Here is a 12,350-nt window from a genome sequence, read left to right on the forward strand (position 1 = left end):
TGTCCAACTGGCGCCGGTTAGCATGAGAAAGATACCACTGGCGCGGCGCGCTTTGTTAAGCTCGGCCAAAATCGCGTAATTAAGAAGATTAGGTGGTCTTCTCTTTTATCAAAAGTTCATTTCGAAATCACAGAAGACCATTTTAAAGCATACAAACGCTTCCAAATCCTAAGTACATTGCACGCGCGACTTCGTCCCAATTCAATTTATTTCCATTTAAGATCTCTAGTTTTAACAGTAGTGGCAATTAAGGCACAAAAATTTGGTTATAACTCGGAAACTGGGGAGACTTGTAGGCGATAGCACAATTGAATTGAGTTTTATGCGTATTTGAGAAAAATATATTTCTTAGTGGAGTCATGAAAAATAGTGCTTCACAGTGCAAGGAATAGGTTGTAGACTTCCAAAAATTTAAATTAGATGAATAGTCACAGCTGGATATTTGAATATACTCTCGAAACCATCGAAAAAAATCAACAATGGATGGGAAAGTCGCGAATAAAGGCATCTTTTTGAAATATCGGATAGACAAGTATTTTGGCAAAAAAAACTAATGTCACCTCATCCACCCCATAGTCCCGATATCGCACTCTGCTAATATTTTTTCTTCTTCAAAAGGACACCCCACTTCAAGGTCAAGGAAACTGTAACCGTAACAGTGCCTCTGTGCTAAATCGGTTAATTTCGAAGCTTCCAGTAGTTAGAGTAGCATTGTAATCATTGCTTAGAGTTAGAAAGAAACTACTCTCAAGGTCGATAATAAAATTATGCTCGTAGATAAATTTGCTTGTGTTTCATTTAAAAATTACCTGTATTAAATTGCCACAGCTGAAAAGTTGGACACAAGGGCGGACTTAACGCAGCTGACTTTTTGCCAATATTCCTTCCATTTTTACATATAGCAAAGTTTTGCCATGTACATGTTAAAACTCGCCACTGCACAAAGGGCAACCCACAGCAATAGACTAGTATGTTCAGAGAAAGTAAAATCCAATTTGCTCATAGCCAGTTTTCTAGATCCTATTCCTATGCTAGCTGCACCAATGCCTCAATACCATAAAAAAGGTCCTATCTCTACGTCGGACAACATTTTTCAACCTTAAATGACTTCTTCTATATCTAAAACCGGATAGCAACAAAGTTTCTTTGAGGAAAAAAGTTTGTGCTGACAAATCGGGCAAACAGGGAATACAAATTAAGGTTCGAAAGATGTTCAACCTACTCGTCAACTCAGCTCAGGAAAGTATTCAACTATAACGTAATTACGCGAACTTTCAGCTGAGGAACAGAGCTTGAAAGGACTTCAGAACGAATAGTAGAGAAAAGAAGAAGAAAACAAGGTTTACGGGACTTAAACTGGCTCCGCAACGTGAGACTAAGAAGAGTCTATATTGTTATTATTATTATTTATTAAAACAAAAAACATCCAGTGAAGACCGCAAAGTCTATATTAAATATACTATATATATACATAGTTGGCACGTATACCCTTTTTGGGTGTTTGGCTGAGCTTCTCCTCCTATTTGTGGTGAGCGTCTTGATGTTGTTCCACAAATGGAGGGACCTAGATTTTCAAGCTGACTCCAAACGGCAGATATTTTTTCATTTTAAGAGGCGTTTTTTCATGCCAGAAATACACTCGGAGGTTTACCATTGCCTGCCGAGAGGCGTCTCTCTTGATTCCGCATGGTAGTCACGCATCAACCCATTCGGCCCTATGTTGGGAGGGTATAAATTGAAAAGATTTACAAAACTCACAACCCTCCTTGAGAGCAAACCTAACAAGAACAATAATTAGGAACACTTACAGGCATTCTCATTCTCACATGCAACCGCAGACGACGAAACCCGACTCGGAATATGATCTACCATCTCTTGTCGATACTGCGACTCGTACCCAGAGCCGCCATACCGCTTACACCTCGTTGTCATATTGAAAAGAAGAAGTAAACAGCTCGGATTGATATATCTGGAAATGAAGCACGCTCAGCCTAGCCCAGTACCATTTTAGGTTGAAACCGTTGGGTCTGGATAAGTTATTGTGAGGATTATAGAGCGCAATAGACCTTAAAGTCGAAGTGCGTACTAGTCTTTCACATATTATTTTAAGATTTTAAGATATTGATATATGCTCAGTTAGTCATTGAGAGTGGACGTGCCTGACTTGTGCTCTAGATAAAATAAATATTTAAAACAATATTAAAGTGTTAAATTAAACCAAAAGTTACCGTGACTAGGTGCCAACGATTGGAGAGTCGTCCTGGACATCATATTGGGAGCGGTGATCAGCAAAGAACCAAATAGATAGGTAAAATACAAAAACCAAAACAAATACAAAAACAAACAAACAAACAGAAACATTTTCGGCATAACAAGGAGAGCGGCCACCAGCTGTTCTTGTAAATCAAAATAAATTACTGGTGTGGTGCGCCATCTATGCGCTATCAAATCTGTAAATATTATCAAACTGCATTATCGACGCCAATTGGAATAGGGCTGCCATTTAGATAAAAATGAGTTTATAAAGAACGCCTCCACCAGGCGGTGGAAATACGTCACAAAATCGAGCCACTATTAATGAACTCACCAAAAAATTAGAAAAAATGGAAGAAATGTGTAAAAGCCTTTCAAAAGAAATATTCGAGCTAAAAGCTGAAAATTCGAAACTTAAATCCGTCCAATCAAAGGATTTCCAAACGAGTGATATAGCACACTTCTCAACTGATGAGGAAGAACTTACTCGCGAAACCGACTGGATTTTGAAGAAAAGACCAGCAAAGAAGAGAAAGGCAGAGTCATCTCCGGAACTTTCTAAAGCAAATGATGAAGACCTCTTGTCGTCTAAACCAACTAAAGGAAACACCCGCCCACCACCTATTATGGTATCTGGAGATTGTAATTACCAACAGTTATATACATTAACAAAAACTGAGTCGAAAGAAAATTTTACGATAAAACTCTTGAATAATGGAGTATATAAAGTCAACACCTTTTCAATTGAAGACTATAGAAAATTATCAAAAACTTTTTCCACTAAAAATATTTCCTGGTATAGTTTTGAGAACAAACAAACGCGGCCAATTAAAGTCGTAGTTAAAAAACTACACCATTCCTATGAAGCCAAAGCAATCATAGAAGATTTAAGACAACAAGGTCTTAATGCACTAAGTGCTCACAATAAACTAAAATGGAAAACCAAGGAGCCTTTAGATATGTTTCTGTTAACATTCGACTCCATGGAAAATGTAAAAAAGATATACGAAATTAAAACTATTTTAAACTCAGTTGTCTCGACCGAACCTGTAAAATCATCAAACTTGATACCACAATGCAAACTATGTCAATCCTACGGTCATACACAAAACTATTGTGGTAAACAGCCAAGATGTGTTAAGTGTGCAGGAAAACATAAAAGCATAGACTGCAATAAACCCGAAAAAGAAAAACCAAAATGCTGTAACTGCGGAGAAGCCCATCCAGCCAGTTATAGAGGGTGTGTAGTACCAAAAAAACTACAAAAAATGCGCAGTCAAAAAGTTGGACAGGAAAAAAAAAAAGAACTTTCAGCTCCCTATACAACGAAATCCAACCAAATTACTGAGGAAAATTCTGAGAAAATCAATGGCTTGCAATTATACATTAAAAAAACAGACCCCACAACAACTTACTTACGCACATGTTCTAAAACAAAACACTACTAATACTGCTTGCTCTGGAGATGCACTAGCACAGATACTACAGAAACTAAATGAGCAAATGGATTTCAATAAAGCACTGGAAATACGCTTATCTAAACTTGAGATATTCTTATCCGAATCTAACCATGTCTAAAACCCTAAAAATACTTTTATGGAACTCGAATGGACTACTAAAGCACAAAAATGAGTTGGAGATTGTACTCAATTCGGAAAATGTTGATGTCTGTATGATATCTGAAACACATTTCACAACGCAATCATACATAAAAATTAAAAACTATGAAACCTATCATTTGATTCATCCAAGCAATTGTGCCCGAGGTGGTAGTGCAATAATAATAAAAAGCTGCATCAAGCACTTCGAAGAAGAAAAAGTTTCTGATGATGAGTTCCAAGTTACAGCAGTAACCATTAATGAAGATGAAAACCCCCTTTCGCTTATCGCACTATACAGCCCCCCAAGATACCAGATCAAATGTGAACAATATTATAAACTATTAAAAAGATATAAAAAAAATGGGTGGAGACTTTAACGCTAAAAACGTATACTGGGGTTCAAGACTAACTACAACGAAAGGAAGAGAATTACATAAGGCAATGCAACTCGCTGGATGTGATGCGGTCACAACCAACGTACTGGCCAACTGATTCCAAAAAAATGCCTGACCTAATCGATTTCTTCATAGTTAACAAAATATCTCGAAACTTTCTAGAAATTGAAGATAGTGATTATCTAAACTCGGATCACTCACCAATAATTTTGTCTCTCAGCGAGCATATTATTTTTAAAGAACATATGGACAAATTGAGTAACCGATTCACAGATTGGCATTACTTCAAGAAAATTCTACAAAATTGCAAAAATAATGCAGCACAAATAGTTAATGAGGAACAATTAGATAGTGAAGTTCAAAATTTTACGTCCAACGTGCAACTTGCCGCATGGAAAAGCACTCCAACTATTAAAAAAACCGCAGTCATTACTCACATCAGAGATCTTATTTCATTAAAGAGAAAACTTCGCAGTAAGTGCCATCAAACACGAGCACCAAAACTAGGCTAAACAAAATGACCAAAGACCTCAGTCGGAAAATAAAGAAGTTTAAAAATGATGGGTTTTCTCGTTACTTGCATTCATTGTCCAACGATCGTCGTGTGGATTACTCTTTATGGAAATGGACAAAGTACTTAAAAAGGCCACAAATGCACTGTCCCCCACTCAAGATAAAAGAAGGAAAATGGGCTAATAACAATTCCCAGAAAGCAGAACTATAAGTAGATTATCTAGCTGATATTTTTACACCTCATGAGGCAACATCCGAAAGTCTGTCTACATCCGTGCTCCCAGAGTTTGAAGAAATTCCACGAGTCACGAGCGCCGAACTAAAAAGAGAAATTAAAATGCTAAAAAATAAAAAATCCCCTGGTTTCGATATAATCACTGCAGAAATACTCAAGCAGCTTCCCCCTAAAAACATCTAAATTCTCACTAGCATAATGAATGCATCTTTTAAGTTTCATTATGTTCCTATTCTCTGGAAAACTTCGGAGGTTATTATGCTCCAAAAACCAGGCAAACCTGGACACGAAGTTTCATCGTATAGACCTATATTACTCCTACCAGTGATCTCAAAGCTGTTTGAAAAGCTGTTGATTAAAAGATTCAATAAAATAATAGAACGAAAAAAAATAATTCCAACACATCAGTTTGGCTTTCGAAGTAAACATTCTACAATCGACCAGGTACACAGGATCACGCACGAAATAGAAAAAGCACTCGAAAATAAAAAAGTATGTTCTGGCGTATTCCTCGATGTGGCAAAAGCATTCGATAAAGTTTGTCACACAGGTTTGCTTTTTAAACTAAAATTAATACTTCCTAAGCAATACTACGAAATCTTGGAGTCGTACTTATCAGAGCGCTATTTTCGAGTCAAGCAAGATGATGCTTATTCAAGTCTTCGACAAATAAATGCAGGAGTACCTCAAGGCAGCGTTCTTGGGCCTCTGCTGTACCTTATCTTTACACATGACCTACCGTCTGATACTAATTACGTCACAGCAACGTTTGCAGATGACACCGCCTTGATTGCAGTTGGTAAAACTGAAAACGAATCGACAGCCACATTACAAACCGCGTTAAATAAGATCTGCCAGTGGACTTATACATGGAAAATTAAACTTAACCAAACAAAATCTGTACACGTAGTTTTCACAATCACTAAAATACAACATATACCACTATACATAGATGATCAACAAGTCCCATACTCAAACTATGCGAAGTACCTAGGTATGACACTTGACTGCAAACTTCGATGGAAAGAGCATGTCAAGAAAAAGAGGCAAGAATTGGACATTAAATTCAAAAATATGCAATGGCTCATGGGTAGCAGATCAGCTCTCACGATAGAAAACAAGCTGTTAATTTACAAGCAGATACTAAGGCCAGTATGGAGTTATGGTGCGCAGCTATGGGGATGCGCCAGTCAAAGTACGAAAAACGAAATCCAACACTTCCAAAATAAGGTCCTTAGGTGCATTGTCAAAGCACCATGGTACTGCAGAAGTTCCGACATTGAGCTCGACCTTAAAATAAACTCCGTTAACACTGAAATCGCAAAGATTGCAGTTGCCCACAAAGAAAGACTATTAAACCAGATCAATGAAGAAGCACTTAATTTAATTGAAACCAACGGATTAATACGAAGGCTCAGACGCACTAAACCTAGCGATCTCATACCTCTATAGAAATGCTTTATGTCATGTAGAGTGAAAATTGCGTAATGTTATCATAATTAAGTTGCTTGTTAGTCATTTGTAAATATTTATGAACTAGTTGCAATAAAAAAAAACAAAAAAAAAAACAAAAAAAATATTATTATTTTAAGATGTGAAACTGAGTCCTTGTACTGCATTTCTTAAGGCGCCAAGGTTTGGCTGAGTTATCGTGAGGAGTAGAGGGCGCAATAAACCTTAAGGGCGAAGTGCACACCTGCCTTTTATATCACACCTTAGGGTGGTGATGAGCAGCGGTATTCCAGTTTTATAATCTCGCCAAGAAGCTCAAACGGAACTCCAGATCATCCGTGCTGCATAAAGTAAAAATTCTATTTTCAAGTAAGGTACTACAGCTGCTTCAGACAAACGTGACCCAAAGAATACTTTTGGTGGATTTATGGGGTATTTTATGTCCGTAGAGCAGATAAAGCTACCTTAGGCAAATGAAAAATTATTTTGACGGATCTACCTACCCTCAAACTACAAAGATAATCTCAACAAGAATTTTCTATGCGCCCCGCACTGCAATTTCTGGGTTGGACGCAGTAATAACGGGTCACAAGTCAGGTACCAATGGAAATATCCGAGTTCTAAGAAATCCTTAGACTGATTCAAGTGAACAAAAATGCATTGCTTATTACAAGCGCTAGAGTAGAGGCGAAAATTTAAAAAGGGGAAGCCATGAACACAAAATAAAAATTAAAACAAAAAGTGCTTGAAGAACTACCAACAACAATAACTCCAAACACTAAATGATAACGACATTAGCAAGTGCAAGACCACAAAAGTACCTGAAAACCGGCGTCGAACTGTCACTTGGTGACCGACCATTTCTCAGTTGTATGTCACTGCATGCAAAAGACGACGTCAAGTGCAGTTGAGCGAACAGCTGAAAGCACGACGATGACTGAAGCGACATAAAACTCAACAATGTTGTAATTGTTATTTGCATTTTGCCAACTTTGTTGCTATTGTTTTACGGTTTCATTTGTCCACTTTTGTTGTATTTATTGTTTTAAACATGTACGAGTATTACAGCATAGACTAGACGACTATCGTTTTTGATTTTGCTTTTGTATGTGGAGAGTGGAGTGAAGAGGAGTGGAGCTGGAACATTTACTTCAGTTCACTGTGGTATTATTTTCTCTCGTTTTGTTGGTTTATTTTTTGCGTAAGTGCTCAAGTGCTTGTCGCTCTTTTGGCATTTTAAATTATTTCATTGCATCACGAACAAGCAGCAGCCATCTAAAATTTAAGCAGACCAAAGGAATAAAAATAATGACGACAAACGTACAACAACAATAACTACATTGGCCACTTCATCTGCAAACAACAACTAACAACTTACTCAACTCTTCCCTACCAAACAAAAACAAACAACAAAACACTTTTTCCATTTTCTCAACGCAAAGCTTTCCCAGCTTCCCACTTTGAAATAATAATGTCGTTGCATTTTCCAGCAGCAAGCAGTTGTGAAAATTTTAATTGTTGGCCATAGCTTAACCAGGATTTGGCGGTGGATTTTTCGCACATTTCACAGCCCGTTGAGGTATTAATAAAATTGTTGGCAATGCCATATTTTGCAGAAGTTTCGAGGCTGTGGGGTGAAATGCCGGTGTTCTGCAAATTATGATTCTAGTAAATGAGCCAGAAATGAAATATGAAAGAGCGAAAAGTGAACAGCGGGAAAAGGTGCCAAGGTGATGGCATTTGCTGGTGAAATTTGTAAGTAAGGGATAGCTTAAGATCTTTCAGCGTTGGCACATTGCACCTCTGAGTTTGACGTCTTTCCCTGAAACGTGGCTCCTAAAACACTCAGACTAAAAACCCATTGTATTTAGAGCTATGGAAAGAGGGTAGATAGTCAAGGAGGAAAGGAGAAAGTATTAGAGAAAGAGATAGGAAAGAATAGAGACAGAGACAAAGGTAGTTAGTCCTGTGAGAATTTTGCAGATTCTTTGACAAATATGCAAATATCCTCCAGTTTCAGAGAACGAATATTAATCATTCTCCCGACAACCGAACCCAAAATTCGTAGCCTTGCTCTAGCAAAGACAAGACACTTACAGATCAAGTGCTCAGTGCTATCCGCCTCCTCCCGCTGTTTTGGTTGCTACTGAGAGAAGTTGATGAAAAATTTTAAGGGAGTTTCAATACGTATATTGGCGGTGTATAGCGGTCATCCTGGTAAGGCTATAACTATCAAATTTAGTGATGCTATTTTCTTAGTCTTGAAATGTAGCTATTTATCATTCCTCAAGATAAAACATCGCCTTGATATGGTTAAACTCTATTATCAAAATCGTACTCTGTTTACCGAAAGTTCCGAGCGCTGACTTTCGGAATTAAATCAACCTTACTGACTTTCTTACTCTATTGTATAAAACTACAAGACCTCTCTCATTTACTACCTCGCAAAGGCGTACATGCCCACAGCAAGGAGTTGGCGAAACCCAAAGAAATGAAGAGGTTTTCGCTGAAACTGAGACCGATTTTGAGGCAAAAGATAAATCGTTCTACAAAAGTATGTGAATGATGATTGCCTTGTTTTTGATGGAAATTGATGAATAAAAGCTAATTTTGTTTTCTTTGGTAGGCCTGGGACTTTTCAGCCCATTTGTTATCTATGTAGTTCCAGCTAACAGTTTAAAATAATCATAATAAAAAGGTTTCTCTCAAGCTCGAGACACGTTTATATCTATATTAACACTCTCCTCTAGAGTCAAAGGGCAGATTTGAAATTCTGTCATGAAAAAGGTCCTCATAAAAATCCATCTGCCGTTCGGCAAAACTGTTTTTCAAGCCCGTCAGTGTGGGACTGTAACTCGAACTTAACCTCTTTCGTCAAGTATTTCGTCGGGAGACGTCTTGAGAACTAGTCTCAGTGCCAGTTACTATCCTGATGCACTACGTCAGAAGTTGCATCTACATGTTATCACCCACTGTTAAAATCATTTCAGAAGAAGGTCATCCCTATCGGATCGCTGCTACCCACCATGTCCCTGTCCATACTATAGAAAAGTGAGTTTCTATAAGGAGTTTCGTCAGTTTATGCACTTTCTTGATGTTCGCGTCCACGACTTGTTTGCTCGCTGTACCGGAGTTGCTACATGATTTCGACAGCCGTGTACTTCCATGTGTCGTGGCTCATCAGCATCAGTAGCAGAGATTCCCGGATGTGACGCTGCAGCTGACAGTATCTTCCAGTTTAGCTTTTAGACATCTAAAGCGAGAACTTTCGTATGTCCTCTCATGTCAACTGCTAGTGTGCACTGCTCGCAGTATGGAGTATCTTGGAGTCCAAACCGTTAAAAGTACGCTTTAGCTCATCCTTAACCATTTAGGATTTGGGGGAGGTATCTACTTCCCCGTGATATTTGAAATATCGCCTTGAAAAAACATCAAAATGCACAGCACATATTGAAGTAGATGCTCGCTCACACTTCAAACAAAGGATTTTCACGCAAATTATAATAATAATAAATTATAACAAAATAAAATAATAATAAATCCAGCCGACTATCAAAGTTGTCCCAAATTTATAGGAGTCTTGGATGGCAGTGGATTGGTAATTCCTTTGGTAATTACCGTTAAGGAAGTAAATATATACTCTGACAGCTAAGTGGCATCGAGATTGATCGGGGAATGTCTGGCTTCTCCCTCGATTGCATCCAAATACTTGGATATCATGGTAATTTGGGTTCCCGGTCACAGCGGCATAGAGGAAAACTGCTGGGCTGATGAGCTGAATAGACAGGGAACTTTGGAGACGGTTTCGTTGCAAAATGAGAGAATTGGGGTTTCCTTAAGAGACTTTGGTCTGCTCCTGGAAAGTGTCAACTCAGCGAGCGCTTGGTCGTCAGATCTTTCTGGCTACTGTTATATCGGGGTCGCTCGAGGAAACCCCTAAGGTTAACAAAGCCGCAGCTCTCGAATTTAATGTGGTGGTGTCTATTAGGTATCCATGCTGTGAGACTTGAGATTGCCTCAATTCCGTTCCTCAGAAGCTGTCTTGAAGATGAGGTGGAGTCAACTTCTTCTCAGCTGTTTCTCGTCTGGCAAGGATTTAAGCATCTGGGCTCTCACTTTTTCGCTACATTTGCGTATATAGCGGGTTTAAATATCATACATCTAGAGAAGTTCATATGTAGCTTTATGCGACTAATTACGAACGTAAATTAGCCACCGTCGCCATCGCCGTAAGTGCATGGTCATCATCCCCTAATCCCAATGCCCCTTCTTCTCTTCCTTCTCCTTTTTTCTTTCCCCTCTATGGTATCACAACGGATGAAGTTTCAATATTTGTCCAAGGGGGCCCAAGCACGGGCAGCCATTTATCCTAACCTAACTTAACCTATAGGTGTCTTTTGGTGCCATTATTGTAGGACTCACATAATTTTTACAATACCAGAAAATAAAAAAAATTGGTAAAGGTACTTTAATATGCTAATGTTTTAGGACCCTTCCGGTATCTACATATATCAAAGTGAAGAAGCAAAAAGCGATATCGGATCAAGATATAACCAGTACAGATCCTCTCAAAATAATAGATAGCAAAGAATTGCTTAAGGTCATAGCAGCTCTCACCTAGGCTTAAAAATAAATAAGTAAAATGAGAAATTTGGTACATGGAGAAGTTTCTCAAACTTGGTTCTGCATTCTAGTCGTGCTTGCTATTAAATTCAGGGTATCATCCCAGGTAGGGTTGTAAATCGAACTACCAAATAGAGTTCAGATAGGCGCATGTGATTTGAAGGTTTCATGGTTGTCCTTCACACTGGTTGTGTGCCTTCAAATCACATGGGCTTATCTGTGCACACTGCTGGGTATTCTGTTAACTTGATGAGAATTGTAGAAAACACAGCCTTTTTGTAATTTGTGAGTACGGACAATACTAATAATACTTTTAAAAATTAATTGAGAATTGTAGATGTGTGGGCTAGACGAATCATGTAATTATAAGTTAACTCCTAAACACTAGAGGCTCCGGCACTCAAATTCCAATTAAATAAGCCATAAATTTAGTTTGGAAAATTACTCAATTATTCAATTCAAAGTAAAAAATATGTGAAAGTAATACAAAATTACGAATCAATTGACTTATGCTCGATATGACTACCTTTTGACTTAACTATGGCCTTCAGACGGTCCAGAAACGAATTCCAAGCTTTCCGAATGTAACTTGCAGGTATTTTGGCCACTTGAGGAGAATGATTTTTTTCAGCGCCTTAGGACTGGTGAAACTTTTAGTTCAGACCTTTTTCTCAAAAATGGGCCAAAGAGAATAATTCATCGGATTCGCGTCTGGTGAATTTGAGAACCATTGTATGGACGTTATGAATTTCAGAACGTAGTTTTTTAGTCATTCTTGTTTCATTCGAGCTTTGTCAATTGATGCCGAGTCCAGTTGAAACGTCCCATGGCCTTAAAGCAACCTCCAGAATGCTTTCCCGATAATATTTCGCATTTACCTTGGCGCCAGGCTCGATAAAAACGATTGGAAAGCGCCCACCCGCGGTTACAGCAGCCCAAACCATTACCTGTGGCGGGTGCTGCCTTCTGGTGGACAATCGATGACTCAAATTCTCGTATGAACAGTCGGTCAAATAAACCCTATCGTTTTGGGAGTTAACGAATTGCTCAGTTTGAAATATTTTCTTTTCAGAAAACACAAAGTTCGGAAACTGTCCGCTTTCGGCCAAGCAACTCCTTTCCTCTTTCAAGTCTAACTTGTTGCTGCTTTGGGGGATCTTATAAGGCTTGGCTTTGAGATCATTCTTCGGTGTGCGGCGGATGCCACAGCCAGTTAGTGTCAGTTCTTCCGCCATTTGATTGACGCTTCGTCGGGGTTTTCGCTCAAGTTGCTTCTTC

The 12,350-nt window shown here is 38.5% G+C and overlaps 1 long non-coding RNA gene across 1 annotated transcript; it reads right to left on the reverse strand.

Moving 5' to 3' along the window:
* Positions 1 to 1,487: 1,487 nt before the first annotated feature.
* Positions 1,488 to 2,360, reverse strand: LOC128868871 (uncharacterized). The gene is made up of 3 exons (XR_008455168.1): positions 2,229 to 2,360; positions 1,809 to 2,171; positions 1,488 to 1,715 (listed from the first exon to the last, which is right to left on the reverse strand). It is a non-coding gene; the product is annotated as an uncharacterized LOC128868871 (long non-coding RNA).
* Positions 2,361 to 12,350: the final 9,990 nt, after the last annotated feature.

This window comes from Anastrepha ludens, chromosome 6, assembly GCF_028408465.1.
Source record: "Anastrepha ludens isolate Willacy chromosome 6, idAnaLude1.1, whole genome shotgun sequence".
NCBI lineage: Eukaryota > Metazoa > Arthropoda > Insecta > Diptera > Tephritidae > Anastrepha > Anastrepha ludens.